This window comes from Elgaria multicarinata, chromosome 2, assembly GCF_023053635.1.
Source record: "Elgaria multicarinata webbii isolate HBS135686 ecotype San Diego chromosome 2, rElgMul1.1.pri, whole genome shotgun sequence".
In the NCBI taxonomy this organism is placed as follows: Eukaryota; Metazoa; Chordata; class Lepidosauria; order Squamata; family Anguidae; genus Elgaria; species Elgaria multicarinata.
This window is the reverse complement of record NC_086172.1, coordinates 129,339,261-129,354,688: the sequence shown is the minus strand read 5'-3', so window position 1 is coordinate 129,354,688 and position 15,428 is coordinate 129,339,261.

The window sequence follows — 15,428 nt, the reverse complement described above, 5'->3', positions numbered from 1 at the left end:
GTTCAGCCTATTCTAGATGGGATCACATTCTCCCTAAAGGTTCAGGATCTCAATCTGGGGTTGCTTATTGATCCAGCGCTGTTGTTGGAGGCACAAGTCACCTCTATGGCTCAAATTGCCTTTGGTCTGTTTCAGCTGAGATGCCCACTCCAACCTTCCCTGGATGGAGATAGCTTGCCTGCAACTTACCCACACACTGGGCACCTCCTGTTTAGACTATTGCAATTTGTTGTGTGTACATTATTGCAATAATGTAGTAACCCTGTGTGCACCAGTTGCTGGGGAACATGGGTGGGAGGGTGCTGTTGCACCATGTCCTGCTTGTTCAGCCCTGGCTGATGGTTGGTTGGCCACTGTGTGAACAGAGTGCTGGACTAGATGGGCCCTTGGTCTGATCCAGCAGGGCTCTACTTACGTTCATTGTAGCTGCCATTAAAAATAGATTGGCTACTACAGGGCCACTTGGTTTTAATTTTTGTGAACCGCCCAGAGAGCTTCAGCTATTGAGCAGTACAGAAATGCAATCAATCAATCAATAAAAACTGGGCAATTTGACCATATTGTGCTTATGTTTTTCTAGCAGTATTAGCTCCCTGTTTATGTCAAAGTCCTCCTTCTCCCTTATGCACCTACCCAAACCTTAAGATCTTTTTCAGAGGCCCTGCTCCAAGTGCCTCCACTGAATGAAGTGAGGCCAGTTAATCCCTAGGGAGAGGGCCTTTTTGGTAGTGGCATCCTGGTGCCATCTTTGTGGTATTTTTGGTGCCAGGTGAAGAGCATATTTTTTTCCCTGCCAAGATTTTCTAAGATGCTGTTTTTGATTTTATGGTCTTTATTTTGTATTTAAATTGCTTTTAGGTTTGTGTCTTGCCAGCCAGCAAGAAAACTTTATGTTACAGAGTAGCATACTAGGCATGTGCTCCGCTCCGATTAGGAGCGGAGAAGCAGTAGCGAATTGGCCTGCTCCGCCTTACCCAGAGGCGGAGTAGAAGCAGACCACGGACCCCTAGAAGCAAGGCGAAGAGAAGCGACCATTTTTCGGAGCTCCTTTTTCAGGCGGACCGCTCCGGTCACCATCTTGAAAACACTTTGCCCATAGGATTGCATTGCGGGAAATAATCGCGGATAACTGGGTTGTTTTTGAAGCTATTGTTCTGAATATTCTTGTGCTCAGAGAGTCGTGGATGGGGGTCATTTTGAGACTACTCTCACCTCTCTGCGTCGTGCGGGTCGCGTGCTAGAATTTTTTAAAAATCGGGTAAACAAACGGACAGCGCAGGTCAAACGGCGGTTTTCGCCCATAGGATTGCATTGTGGGAAATAATCATGGATAACTGGGTTGTTTTTGAAGCTATCGTTCTGAAAATTCTTGTGCACAGAGAGTCGTGGATGGGGGTCATTTTGAGACTACTCTCACCTCTCTGCGTGGTGCGGGTCGCGCGCTAGAATTTTTTAAAAAATCGGCGGGAAAAATACCTTTTTCAAAGGGCTGAGGGGCAGAGTCAGCTCCCGGTCATGATGATCCCAAAGTTGGAGGAGGGCATAGGCAAAACGGGTAACTTGGGATTCTGGGAAACTTCTCTTTCTTAATCTGAACAGACTTTTCCCAGTGTTTTTTAACACAGTAGCCCCACCAAATGCACAAACACAACCTGAAATCATATACTAAGCCAATAATAAGAGATAGAAACACAGCACTGCTACCCACCCTAACTTTGGGGAACAACTGAAAAGATGTGGTGCAAGGGGATGAGCTCCCCTAGGGCATCTCATTGTGGATGTGCCCCCACTCTCTCCTGTACTGGAAGGCCATCAGAGCCTTCCAAAGAGAGTAACCCGGTGGAGCAATGCCTATCATGAGTCGAAGTGAGCGTTTACTTCTTAGTGGTGGAGCGATGCCTATTATGAGTTGAAGTGAGCGTTTACTTCTCAGAGCTCTTGGTGAAGCAATGGCTTTCTTGAGCTGAACTGGCAGCTGCTTCCCTCTCCCTCGGGCACGTCCCCCTATTACTGGTAAAAGACAGATATAGCCTTTTTTAAAAAGTTCTTCTTCTTGTTTATTCAGCAACACTGCTGCTTTTAATTCCACCCCTCCTTTGTTTATTGATTGATTTATTCCATTTTATATGCATTACTGGCTTATCCTTGGCTCACTTCCTTATGGCCCCAGAAATGCCAGCTGCATGCCTGCCTGCCTTCCCTCCCTCCTCCCCTGCCCACCTCGCAGGGATGTTGTGTGTGTGAGGCTTTGACTCAGGGGAGAAGTCCTTCCTGCGCTCACTTGGAGTTTTGGAAGTTCCAAATTTTGCAGGTTTAAGCCCCGCCAAAAAACAGGGGATAATGGGACTGCCTTGAGTCTCGGCATGCGGCGTATGTATCCCTGGATAAGCTGTCATGGTGGTGAGTTTGAAGGTTTTTTTTAACGTACAAATTGACGGAGCTATTGGAAAGGGGTGTGAATGGGTATTGGATTTTCATAAATTCCCCAAAAATCAGGGGATGATGGGACTGCCTTGAGTCTTGGCGTGCGTATGTATCCCTGGATAAGCTTTCATGGTGGTGAGTTTGAGGTTTCCAACGTGCAAATTGACGGAGCTATGGAAAGGGGTCTGAATGGGGTGCCCGATTTTCAAAAATTCCCCAAAAATCAGGGGATGATGGGATTGCCTTGAAACTTGGCATCCATGTGGACACATGGATAAGCTATCATGGTGGTGAGTTTGAGGTTTCTAACGTGCAAATTGACGGAGCTATGGAAAGGGGTGTGAATGGGGTGCCCGATTTTCAAAAATTCCCCAAAAATCAGGGGATGATGGGATTGCCTTGAAACTTGGCATGCGTGTGTCATGGTGCCAAACGTGAGGTTTCTAACTTGAACAGAAAAAAAGTTGTATAATTTTTTAGCTTTCAATGCAATCCTATGGGGGGGAAACGGAGCTCCGATCCGGATCCAGAGCTCCGAGCGGAGCGGAGCGGAAGTGGGCGGAGTGGGGGCGGGGCGAAGCGGCCCGCTCCAAAAATCGCGGATCTGCAAGTGAAGCGGAGCGGGGGGTCCGTGCACATCCCTATAGCATACAAATGTCACAAATAAATAAATAAATAAATAAATAAATATTTACTAATCTCTCCTCTCCCCACTCAAAATGGTAAAAAGTATTTCCCCCCTTTTGCAGCCAGAGAATGGGGTAACAATTGTAGGGAGGCTCCACCATTTTTGGCTCAGCATGATATTAGAACAAAAAGACTGACAGGCAGATTTTATCTATACAGTATTGGAATGAGAATTATGATAATGCTTGTTGAGTCACGTTCTTTGTTTTTCATGTTACCAAACATCTTCATTTATTCATTTATTTATTTATTACATTTCTACACCACCCAATAGCTGAAGCTCTCTGGGTGGTTCACAACAATGTAAACCATTAGAAAAAAATAAAATACAAACGACAGTTTAAAATGAAGTAAAAACCAGAATAAAATCTAGCAGCAATGCAGAGATCCAGAAGACAATATCAGATTTAAAACAACAGAGCTAAAAGACTAAAATACATGGGGAAATAAAAAAAGGTCTTCATCTGGTGTGAGGAGGTGCACAATGTAGGCACCATGTAAGCTTCTCTGGGAAGCTCATTCCACATCTGTGGTGCCACAGCAGAAAAGGCCCTCTTCTTTGTAGCCACTTACAATACTTCCTTTGGCAGCAGCTCCCGGAGAAGGACTGGTGAAGATGAACTTAGGATCCAGGCAGGTACACATAGGAGGAGATGATCCTTCAGACAACTTGATCTCAAGTTATTTAGAGCTTTGAATGTTAATATCAGCAGTTTGAATCGGACTGGGAAATGGACTGGCAGCCAGTGCAGCTGCAAAGTACTGGGATAATGTGATTACATTGGCCAGTCTCTATTAACAGTCTTGCTGCCCTATTTTAGACCAGCTGAAGTTTCTGGACTGTTTTCAAAGGCAGCCCTATGTATAACATATTCCAATAATCTGGATGAGAGGTTACCAGAGCATGGATAACTGTAGGTAGGCTATCTCTGTCCAGACAAGGGCATACACAGTATATGAGCCTGAGCTGATAAAAGGTGCTCCATGTCACTGAGTCCATCTGTGCCTCTATACATTATTGTGACTTGCATATATAACTATAAATTAAATAGGGTAATCATATGAAAAAGAGGACAGGGCTCCTGTATCTTTAACAGTTGCATAGAAAAGGGAATTTCAGCAGGTGTCATTTGTATATATGGAAAACCTGGTGAAATTTCCTCTTCATCACAACAGTTAAAGCTGCAGGAGCTATACTAGAGTGACCAGATTTAAAAGAGGGCAGGGCACCTGCAGCTTTAACTGTTGTGATGAAGAGGAAATTTCACCAGGTTCCCCATATATACAAATGACACCTGCTGAAATTTCCTTTTCAATACAACTGTTAAAGAAACAGGAGCCCTGTCCTCCTTTTCATATGGTCATCCTAAATTAAAGTCTATAAACAGATATGAACATCATCAGATCCACCAGAAGCTTGGCGGGTTCTCAGTTGCGGCACCCCACTTATGGAATGCCCTAACTAAAGCTCTGTATTTAATATTGTTCTTTTCGGTTCCAGGCAAAGATCTTCCTTTTCACCCAGACATTTTAGAGACCTAGGATAGATCGACCCCAGAGGGAGAGGCATCACGCCTGCCATTTTCTTTCTTTTTTCTTAAAGGGACAGCAGCGCACGAATGCTCATGTGCAAAAGGTGAGTGATTTTTTTAAAAAATACTTTCCCCACTCCCTCCACCTCAACCCCGATGGGCGCAGTGCTCCTGAGGAGCGCTGCACCCCATGTGTGGGTCCTGGCTCCTTGTGAGGAATTATGAGGAGCTGGGACAAACTGTGGTGCCTGGCCACACGTTGGCCTCCCTGATCCTGGGATCCCCTGTGTGTCATGTGGATGCACAGGGACGATCCCAGGGATCACCCTGGGATTTCGCCCCATCTAGCTATGGCCATGGAGAGTCTTCAGATGGGGGAGGGGAACCATATATCCCTACCATCACTATGGCCTCCTTCTGCTGTCCCACAATAGCAACAATTTCTTTACACAGGGAAAGAAAGAGGAAGCAGCAACAACCATGTGACCCATTCTGTGGGTGTTTTTATTGCACTGCTTTTCCTGCACACTGCAGGAAATAGCAGCAAGTTTCGCTTTAAAAAAATAAGTCGGATTTACTGGGTCTTTTTTTTTTTTTTGCAATGGGAAAATGAGCAGAAAAGGTGGGAGAATTGCGGAAGGTGGATGACATCATTAAGAGGACGTGTGAAAAACCAGGAGTTGGGCAGTAACAAGCATGAGATAAAACACTCGTCTGATGACGCCCCTACACTACTGCTTTACAGCAGTATTGAAGTGCAGTAATATATGTTGGGGCACATTACACATTCGTAAACCGCTTTCATGGTGTTATTTCTTGCTTTTTATTCGATATTATCCAAAATGCTGCATGAAATGTCAGTGTATGTCCTACAAGTCGGAGGTAGCATTATCATGATGGGATCATAATGATTTGACATAAGGTGTGGACCTGGCCCTAGTTTTAGATTTTGATGGCTGTTCTTATATATCTTTATCTATTCCTGAGCCGTTAGTTGTTTTATATTATACTTGATTCTTTTTAAATATTTGTATTACATTTTCAACTGTTTGTATTACATTTTAGTCTTGTAACCATTTGCAATCCACATAGAGAACATTTGTTATTGGGTGGATTAAAAATATTGCAAATAAATCAATGTTAGAGTGAAAAGTTATACCATTCTTCCAAAATGTTTGACAGAATCAAATGGTTTTAGTCATTGCCCAGAAACGTTAAACAGGGTGGCCTGACAAACTTCATATATGAGGATGTTCCTTAGGAGGTGCTATTGCTGAAAAGTCTTGTTCAGATAAAAAACGTCATTCTCACAGAGGCCTTAGCTAGACCTACCTGATAGTCCGCGATGGAGGAGGGAAGATCTCGCATTGTGTTTAACGCGAGATCCCTCCTCCATTTACACATGAGGCGCAACGACCTCAGGAAGAGAGTTATTGCGCCCACCATTTTTTATCTTTAAAGAAAGAGGAGCGCACGAACGGTCATGCACAAAGATAGGTGCTTTTTAAAAAATAATTTAATTTCCCCACTCCCCCCACCCTACCCTCGATGGGCGCAGCTCCCGGCTCTGCGAGAGGAATTGCGCGGAGCCTGGTCAAACCACGGCAATGGGCCACACATCATGGGGATGCACAAGGACGATCCCTGGGTTTTCCCCCAGATTTTGCCCGGTCTAGCTAAGGCTGGAGATAGTAAATCTGGGTCTCCTTGTCTATCGCTTCAGATTGTAGTTCAGAACTCACACACTAGAAAGATGTGTCATGTAAAATATAACAAAACTAGAATTACAAGTAGGAATGGGTAAGAAATTTAACTCAGTTCTCATTTCAGTGGGAACTTACCAAATTCACATCTCACATGAACCTGAATTGGAATGCAGATAGACGTTGACATCCATTTCCCCCCTCAAGTTTGTGATGCAGTTTACAGAGGGAGAAACGCATACATTTTTTAAAAAAAAATGCACAAAAATATATAGATTTGAAACACTGTGTACAAAAAATTCAGATATTTGGGGAAATGCACACAAAAACATTTTATTCAATGGAAGAAAAATGTGTACCTTTGCAAAAAATGTGTACCTTTGAAAAAAAAGGTGTGCAGAAAAATGTATACAAAACATTTATTTTTAGACAAATGTGCACGAAATTAAATATAATTGTCATGCAAAATTTTAAAAATCGCAGACCACTACAGAAATGAGGTGGAACAAGCTGAGCAGTGGAAAAATGAGAACCTGAGTGAAATCAAGCTTGACAGAGTCTCCTATCCTGTTTCCTGGAGGCAAAAATGCACTAGGGAGGATCTCAGTTTGTGGGGAGGCTGAATTTTCCCAAAAAATTTCTGGGAATGTACTTATCACAGACAGCTTGGCAGGATTTACAGTTTACTCATTGTATCTCTTCCCCCCCTTCCCCCCTTTTTCCACCACCTGTGGCAGCAGTTTTGCCTTCTTGTAGTGGCTGGCCGTGGCTGGCCACCATTGTTCTCCTCCAGAATGATGCAGTGTCAAAAAATAGTGTCATTCTGAGGGAGGTTCTTGGGGTAAAATATGACAGCACCCAATGTCCTGCTTGTGCATTTCCCATAAGCCACTGTGTGAACAGAATGCTAGACTTGATGAACCATTGGTTCGATCCAACATGGCTCTTATTTTCTAATGAGTCTTCCCCTTTCCTGACACTACTATTCCAATTTTAAAAGAAAATACAGGAGTATATCCCAGACTATTCCTGTCCTATATCTCAATTTCATACCTGGGTAAACTTGCACATTATCAAGCTAAGATCAGGCAGCAGCTGACTTTTATAGCTAGTACAATTTAAATATAAAAACAGAACCATGAGTAATTTGAGCCAGGTCTTGTCAGCTTTAGGCTGAAGAATATTTCAGAAGGAACCTACTAGCAGACATATTAAGTGAGACAGGCCTTAGCTAGACCAGGCTTTATCACAGTGCGAACCCGAGGATCGTCCCTGTGTGTCCATTTGACACACAGGGGATCCCAGGATCAGGGAGGGATGATCCCTCCCTTGTTCTGGGATAGAGCCCTCCCCTTTGGGCCCGCTTTTTCTGCAACCCCGGGCTGATCCCAAGACCGTGGAACGTGTGGCCCATTGCCGTAGTTTGATCCAGCTCTGCACGATTACTCACACAGAGCCAGGAGCTGTGCCCATCAGGGTTAGGGTTGGGGGAGCAGGGAAACTAAATTAAATTAGGAAAAAAACTTACCTTCAGCGCATGAGTGTTCATGCACTGCTTCTCCTTTAAAAAATAAAAATGGCGGGCGTGACACCTCTGTTCCTGAGATCATCGCGCCTCACATGTAAACAGAGGAGGGATGTCGCATTAAACACAATGCGTGATCTTCCCTCCTCCGTCCTGGATTATAAGGTAGGTCTAGCTAAGGCCACAGTTTCCACTGTACACATGGGCAAAAATAGATGAAAATGTTCCTCTAATCTTTCCTCACTAATAGTTTGGCACAGCTAGCCTATATACATTTGGGTCTAGGGGACAAGAAATACATTGTGTACCATTGTGTACAGAAATACATATTCAAGTTTCAGTTGACCTTTTCATGACACCACATGGCATTAGGTTCAAGATCTGAAAAATCTATGTCTGTGGAATAAATACATGTTCATTCATGTACATGACTGAGGAGATGTGCTAATAGCACAAAATCGCTGTTAAATGTAAGTTGAGAGAGATTGTTTCTGGGCTAAAGCACAGCTGAAGGAAACCTGAACCAACCCATCAAAAGTGTGTCATGAAATAAACAGCTGTTCTTATTTTTCATTGAACACTACCTCATCAAAACTTGAGTCTGAGATTTAAAATTAAGTTATATGAGATTAGGGACACTAAAACAATTGAACAGTGATGAATTATGAAGACGTCCTTTTTCAAAAACTAAAATCAGAAAGAATTATTTATTTATTTATTTATTTATTACATTTATATACCGCTCCCATAGCCAGGGCTCTCTGGGCAGTTTACAGAAATTCTAAAATTGAGGTAAAAACAAGTATACAAAATTTAAAACTAAATATTAAATAATAAAATTAAAACAAGTATACTAAATTTAAAACAAAATTTAAAACTCACTTCTGTTTGAGTAAGAAGACCTCATGACCGGGGATTTTTGTTGTTGTTGTTCTACATTTACACAGTGTGTGATGATTTTCCCCCTCCCCCTTATGTGCAACAGTGTTAACATTGGCTCTAATGTAATGCTGTGAACCTGTCACAATCACTCTCTATAGCTGACAGAACTTCAAATATAAAAAAAGTGTTGTGAATAACGTGCATCTTCAAAATCCAACCTCAAGTGTAAGTGTTAGCAAGCATACTGCGGAAGTCATAATACAGCTAAACTATGATAATGATTTGCACAACATTCCACACTGTGGGAAGATATCACATACCTACACAAACCGGCTGGTTTAGCCCATATTGCATAGTAATAGCTCATAGGTCATTCCATGTCACATATGGAAGTGGAAGTCTTGAGATGCAGCATAAAAGGGGGGATTAAATGCATTGCAGGAGCAAAAGAATAATGAAAGCCTGTTACTTATGTTTCCTGGGTATTCTTGTAACAAAATAGGGAGGGGGGACCCAGGAAAAGTGGAATTATTCTCTTTTTATTCTGCTCATGTTGTTGTGTTGTTTTGCTGGTCTTGTGACCATAAATAAAATTCATCATCATTCTCTCAGTATTTTAACACTTAATTTTAACTTAAATTTAAATTTTATAGTTCTTTTTTAATTTTTTTATTAAACTACTACATAAAATACAAACCAACATAACAGTTTAACACACCATACAAAAAGAAAAAATACATAACAGATTACTTGATTATATAATTGTTAACAAATAATACTTTATCCATAACATAATCTAACATAATTCAACATAATCCAACAAGTGCTCCCCCTTCCCTCCGGGATCATTCCAGTTTCCAAAATCTTAACACCTCTTCTGCTGGTGGTTTCCCACTTCCCTTAGAAAACACAAATATTAGGAACTGTTTCCAAATTTCCTCAAAATCGTTCGTTTTTACTATACCTCTTCTCACTTTAATATTACATGTCAATTTATTGTTAATAGCAATATCCCATACTTCTTTATACCATTCTTCAATACAATAATCACCTTGAATCTTCCAGTTCCTAGCTACAATTAACCTTGCTGCAGTCAGCAAATTTGTTATCAGTTCCTTCATTTCTTTTTTACATTTTAAATCTTCATATAGTGAGAGTAATGCAACTCTTGGTGTTTCTTCTATTTTCATTCCAACAATTTCTTCAATCTCTGAAAACACCATCTTCCACAACTTTTGCACATATTTGCATTCCCACCACATATTAAATACGTTCCTTTATCCCCACAACCTCTCCAACAATTTGCTGAATGCTGCTTGTTTATCTTATTAATCTAACCGGGGTTAGGTACCACCTCCATATAATTTTATAATAATTTTCTTTTATTCTCACTGACATATTTCTCAACACTCTTTGTCTCCATAATCCTCCCCAATTTTATAGTTCTAATTCTGTATTTTAATCTTATATCAATTTTGCTGCGTGGTTTTATCCTGGTTGTGCTTTTTATACTGTATTTTGTATTTGTGCTTTTAATCTGTTGGTTGTTTTATTATGGTTTAAATTTTTGTGAACTGCCCAGAGAGCTTCGGCTATTGGGCGGTATAGAAATGTAATAAATAAATAAATAAATTCATTGTGATAAGCAGGGCCAGCCCTACCAGAGTGATGCAGCTGCCTCTGGTAGTAGCTGGTGAAGAGTGTCAATGAACCTGTTCAGATGACACACTAAGCCACAGTGGTTAAGCATTTTGAGCTAAACATTGGGCCTGTTCAGGCAACACGCTAAGCCATGGTTAGGCCACTAACCCTTGTGCAGCAAATGGTTAGTGAGTGTGTTTAAACTATACTTATGTAGTTTAACCACTTTACTAACCACCATGGTTAGGAAAGGTTCACACAACACACTAAGACCTTTGCTAGACCTAAGTGAAAATCCGGGGGAGAGGAGGGGAGACCTAGCATTATGAATAATGTGAGATCTCACCCTAGTTTACATGTGAGGCGCGACAAGCTCAAGGAGAGAGCCATCGCGGCCACCATTTTTAAAAAAACATTTAAAGGGCCGGCTGCGCATGAGAGGACGAGTGGCAAGGTAATTTTTTTTTAAAGAACTTGATTTCCCCACTCCCCACCCCCACCCTAGCCCTGATGGGCACAGCACTCCAGGATATAGGCTGGTCTAGCAAAGGCCTAAGACATGGTTCACATGATATGCTAAGCCATAATGATCAGCTCAAAATGCTTAACCACCGTGGCTTAGCGTATTATGTGAACAGGGTCACTATGGCTTAGTGTGTTGTGTGAACCATTCCTAACCATGGTGGTTACATAAACACCGTTTAAACATGCTCACTAACCATTTGCTACAAAAGGGTTAGCAGCCTAACCATGGCTTAGCATGTTGCCTGAACAGGCCCAGTAAAGTGTTGGAGGGCAGGGCTGTGTGTGGCAGACACCCTCAAGCTTCCCTTAAATGCAGTGGAGAATGTTGAGGAAGGAGTCAACCTGGCCAGTCAAGTTAGCTTTAGTACATGGAATGGGGTGGGCACGATCTAATTTATTTATTTATTTATTATTTATTTATTACATTTTTATACCGCCCAATATCCGAAGCTCTCTGGGCGGTTCACAAAAATTAAAACCATAATAAAACAACCAACAGGTTAAAAGCACAAATACAAAATACAGTATAAAAAGCACAACCAGGATAAAACCACGCAGCAAAATTGATATAAAATTAAAATACAGAGTTAAAACAGTAAAATTTAAATTTAAGTTAAAATTAAGTGTTAAAATACTGAGAGAATAAAAAGGTCTTCAGCTGGCGACGAAAGGAGTACAGTGTAAGCACCAGGCGGACCTCTCTGCGGAGCTCATTCCACAACTGGGGTGCCACAGAAAGCCCTCCTCCTAGTAGTCACCTGCCTCACTTCCTTTGGCAGGGGCTCATGGAGAAGGGCCCCTGTAGATGAACTTAAGGTCCAGGCAGGTACATATGGGAGGAGGCGTTCCTTCAAATAACTTGGCCCCAAACCGTTTTGGGCTTTAAATGTCAATACCAGCACTTTGAATTGGGCCCGGACCTGGACTGGCAGCCAATGAAGTTGTAAAAGGACTGGTGTAATGTGATCTCGCCGGCCAGTCCCTGTTAGTAAACGGGCTGCCCTGTTTTGTACCAGCTGAAGCTTCCGGACCATTTTCAAAGGCAGCCCCACGTATAACGCCTTGCAGTAATCCAAACGAGAGGTTATCAGAGCATGGATAACTGTAGCTAGGCAATCTCTGTCCAGATGGCATAGTTGGTATATCAACCTGAGCTGATAAAAGGTGCTCCTTGCCACTGAGTTCACCTGTGCCTCAGGTGACAGTTCTGGATCCAAGAGCACCCCCAAACTATGGACCCGATCCTTTAGGGAGAGTGCAACCCCGTCCAGGACAGGGCAAACATCACCTCGCCGGACAAATGAACCACCCGCTAACAGTACCTCCGTCTTGTCTGGATTGAGTCTCAGTTTGTTAGCCCTCATCCAGTCCATTACCGTGCCCAAGCACTGGTTCAGAACAGTCACTGCCTCATCTGGGTTTGATGAAAAGGAAAGGTAGAGCTGGGTCCTGTCCTTCACCTCAGGCAGTAACATATCTGCGCATAAGAAGTGGTGACAGCCATCAACTTAGATGGCTTTCAAAGACCTTAGAAAAAATAATGGATAAGGTTAGCAATGGCTACTAACTAGTCATGATGACTTTATGCTACCTCCAAGATTAAAGCAACAGAATACCAGTTGGTCGGGAACAACAGCACAAGAAGGCTCTTTCCCCACATCCTGTGTGTGGGCTTCCCAGAAGCATGAGGTTGGCCATTGTGGGAAACCAGGTGTTGGACTAGATATGCCTTTGGTCAGATCCACCAAGGCTCTTTTGTCCTCATATGATCAACATGTTTATACTCCCAAGGATTAAGGGAATAAGTAAGCAAAGTTAGACAACATTCAAAACACATATGCCATTGCAACTAGCAGTATTTTTTTTAAAAAAAAATGTTGGGTTTTTAGGGCAAATTCAAGATGTAATATCATCAACAGCAGCAGTACATTCTCCCAACCCAATCTGGATAGGTTATATGAAAATCAAATTATTCAAGTAAAATTCCTGCTTGGTAAGGTGAATTCCTCTGAAATTACCAGATCTTAGTCTCCCCAAATTTTCCATCCTACATTTAAGCACTGAGACTGGTGAACTTTATTTATTTATTTATTTATTACATTTCTATACCGCCCAATAGCCGGAGCTCTCTGGGCGGTTCACGAAAATTAAAATGGTACTTGGGGTACCATTTCACCAAATATTCCAAGATGGGAAGAAAAAATTCTCCAACAGTTCCTTGTGGGGGCGGATTTGCCCATCAGCAGTAGCAGTGATTTCATGGCTTCTCCCCCACCATTTTTTGGGGGCAGCTCTGGGGCAATATTTTGTACCCCGAACAATGTTCCAGTGAATTGGCATCTTTTGGAGCAGCACTAGTGCAAGCTCTTCCACTGTCTGGGGTGGGAGGCCACACATGCGCACACACTTCTGCCACCACATGCTGCCACATGTCACCATGTACCCCCATCCCATCCCCCTTTCTTTCAGGTCGTGTCACCACCACACCCCATTGCTGCCACTGGCTGCCCTCTGAAGAGCTGCACCGGTTGCTTCTTCCAACTGACGCAGCTCTCCAGAGCTACCCTCTAGCTCATGTTGAGAGGAATCTCAGCACAAGCCAAAGGGCAGGTGGCGAAAAGCAGCTGCCCATCCTCATTATTGCTCTGAGAAGGAAACAGAAGGAAACATCCTCATTATTACCTCAGAAGGAAACAGAGGGTGGGCAGCTGCTCTCTCACTGCAGCAGTTGCCACAGTGGGAGAGTAGGAGGGGATCTACACTAGTCAAGTTAGAACGTGTCTTATTGTTTTTAAGTGTGCATTTGGTAGTATTTCGCCACATGACATTCAGTTTGTGACATTTTATTGTTGTCTGTTCTCTGGTTTTTATTTTGAACTTCTCTGAAATAAGTCTTTCTATTTGGTATGATGTGGCCAATTTCTCGTATTAAATGGGTTTCCTGTAGTTCTTAATTAGCCAATCGCATTCCTGGGGGGCATGTTTATGTAATTTCCATGCCCAAAGTTGGAGCCGTTTTTTTTCTTTCAAGCCTCTTTTGTGTAGACAGTTTTAGTTTCACTTTTCGGAGGCTGCTGGCTGGATCGTTTGTAAGTGGAGGATTCTCGGAGAGAAGAGGAAGTGGGAGGGGAAATTAGCAGATGGGGGGAAAGAACAAACGGATTTCTTTTCTTAGTGTGGCCAAAAGGAATGCATTCCCATGAAAAGAGAAAAGTAAGTAAACGTTTTAAAAACTGCTACATTTTAAATCATTCAAAAACAAAAGGTTCAATAACTGTAAAAACAACGTTTCATATACTAGTGTAGATCCCCTGCAGGACTGATGGGGCTCTCTGGAGCACTCACTACTGTCTCTAAGCAGGCAGCTGCTCCAGATAGCTCTGACAGCCTCACTCTCTTGTTGTGGCAAATGCCACAGCAGGAGAGCAGCCAGTGGGGCTTTCTGGAGCACCCACTGTAGTACTTCACGTAGAGCCGTGTCTGCCCTGCTCTTCTGTTGTAGTAAATGTCATGGCAGAAGAGCAGCTGGCCAGGCTCTCTAGAGCACCTGCTGGAGGGTGGTGGCGATGAGCCCTCCTGGTAGGGGCAGGTGTGGTGGTGCACAATTTGCTGCTCATCCCGCTCTTCTTCCTGAGGCGGAGTTTTCTGGCATTGTGTGTGTGTGTGTGTGTGTGTGTGTGTGTGTGTGTGTGTGTGTGTGTGTGTGGAAATGGCAAGCACCACACAAAAAATGGCAGAGAATATTTTGCAATATGGCTCTCTTTTTCAGGCAGGGGGCAGGAAATGATGAGAGAATTTGTTTCCACCAAATCTCTTCTGAGAAGCTTTAGCTCAGCTCAGATACTGAGTCTACATGTTTGAAAACATATGCAACACACCACACTGTGGATTTTAAATACACCAAGATCAGGGGTGGGGGTATCATCAGCTTGTTATTTCAGAGAAGAAAGAAAAACAAGAAAACAAAACCAATTTCTCAAATGAACATTAGACCCAAACTCAACAACAAGAGATGTCCTGAGTAACTGGAAGAGCATATCTGCAAGACATGCTTAAGCAACATCCCTGGAATGCTACAGTACCATCATAATTAAAGAGATCAAATTAAAGAGCAATGCAGCGCCCAATTGGTAATGTGTGTATCATTAAGTATTTGAATATTTTATGCATGTCTCTAAACAGCACAAACTTGAAACAAATAATTAACACTTTCAACATCTAACCTAATATCAATTTGGGCAGAGGGCAATTAGAAGGACAAGAGAAGGAAGTGAAAACTGAACCGAGAGCAAATATATTTGCTTGCAAGGAGGGCTTAGGATTGGATCCCCCTTTTAAAATATTGTGGAAATTCTAATGGTCATATTTACTTCAGACTACAGTAGTAGCAAGGTTACTTTTAATTGGGCCTACTAAAGTATCTAAGACAAAATATGAGCACGTAGCATAGCACGGTTTTTTTTTAATAAATTAATGGAAGCATGTACATATAAATTATCTAGGTGTCAA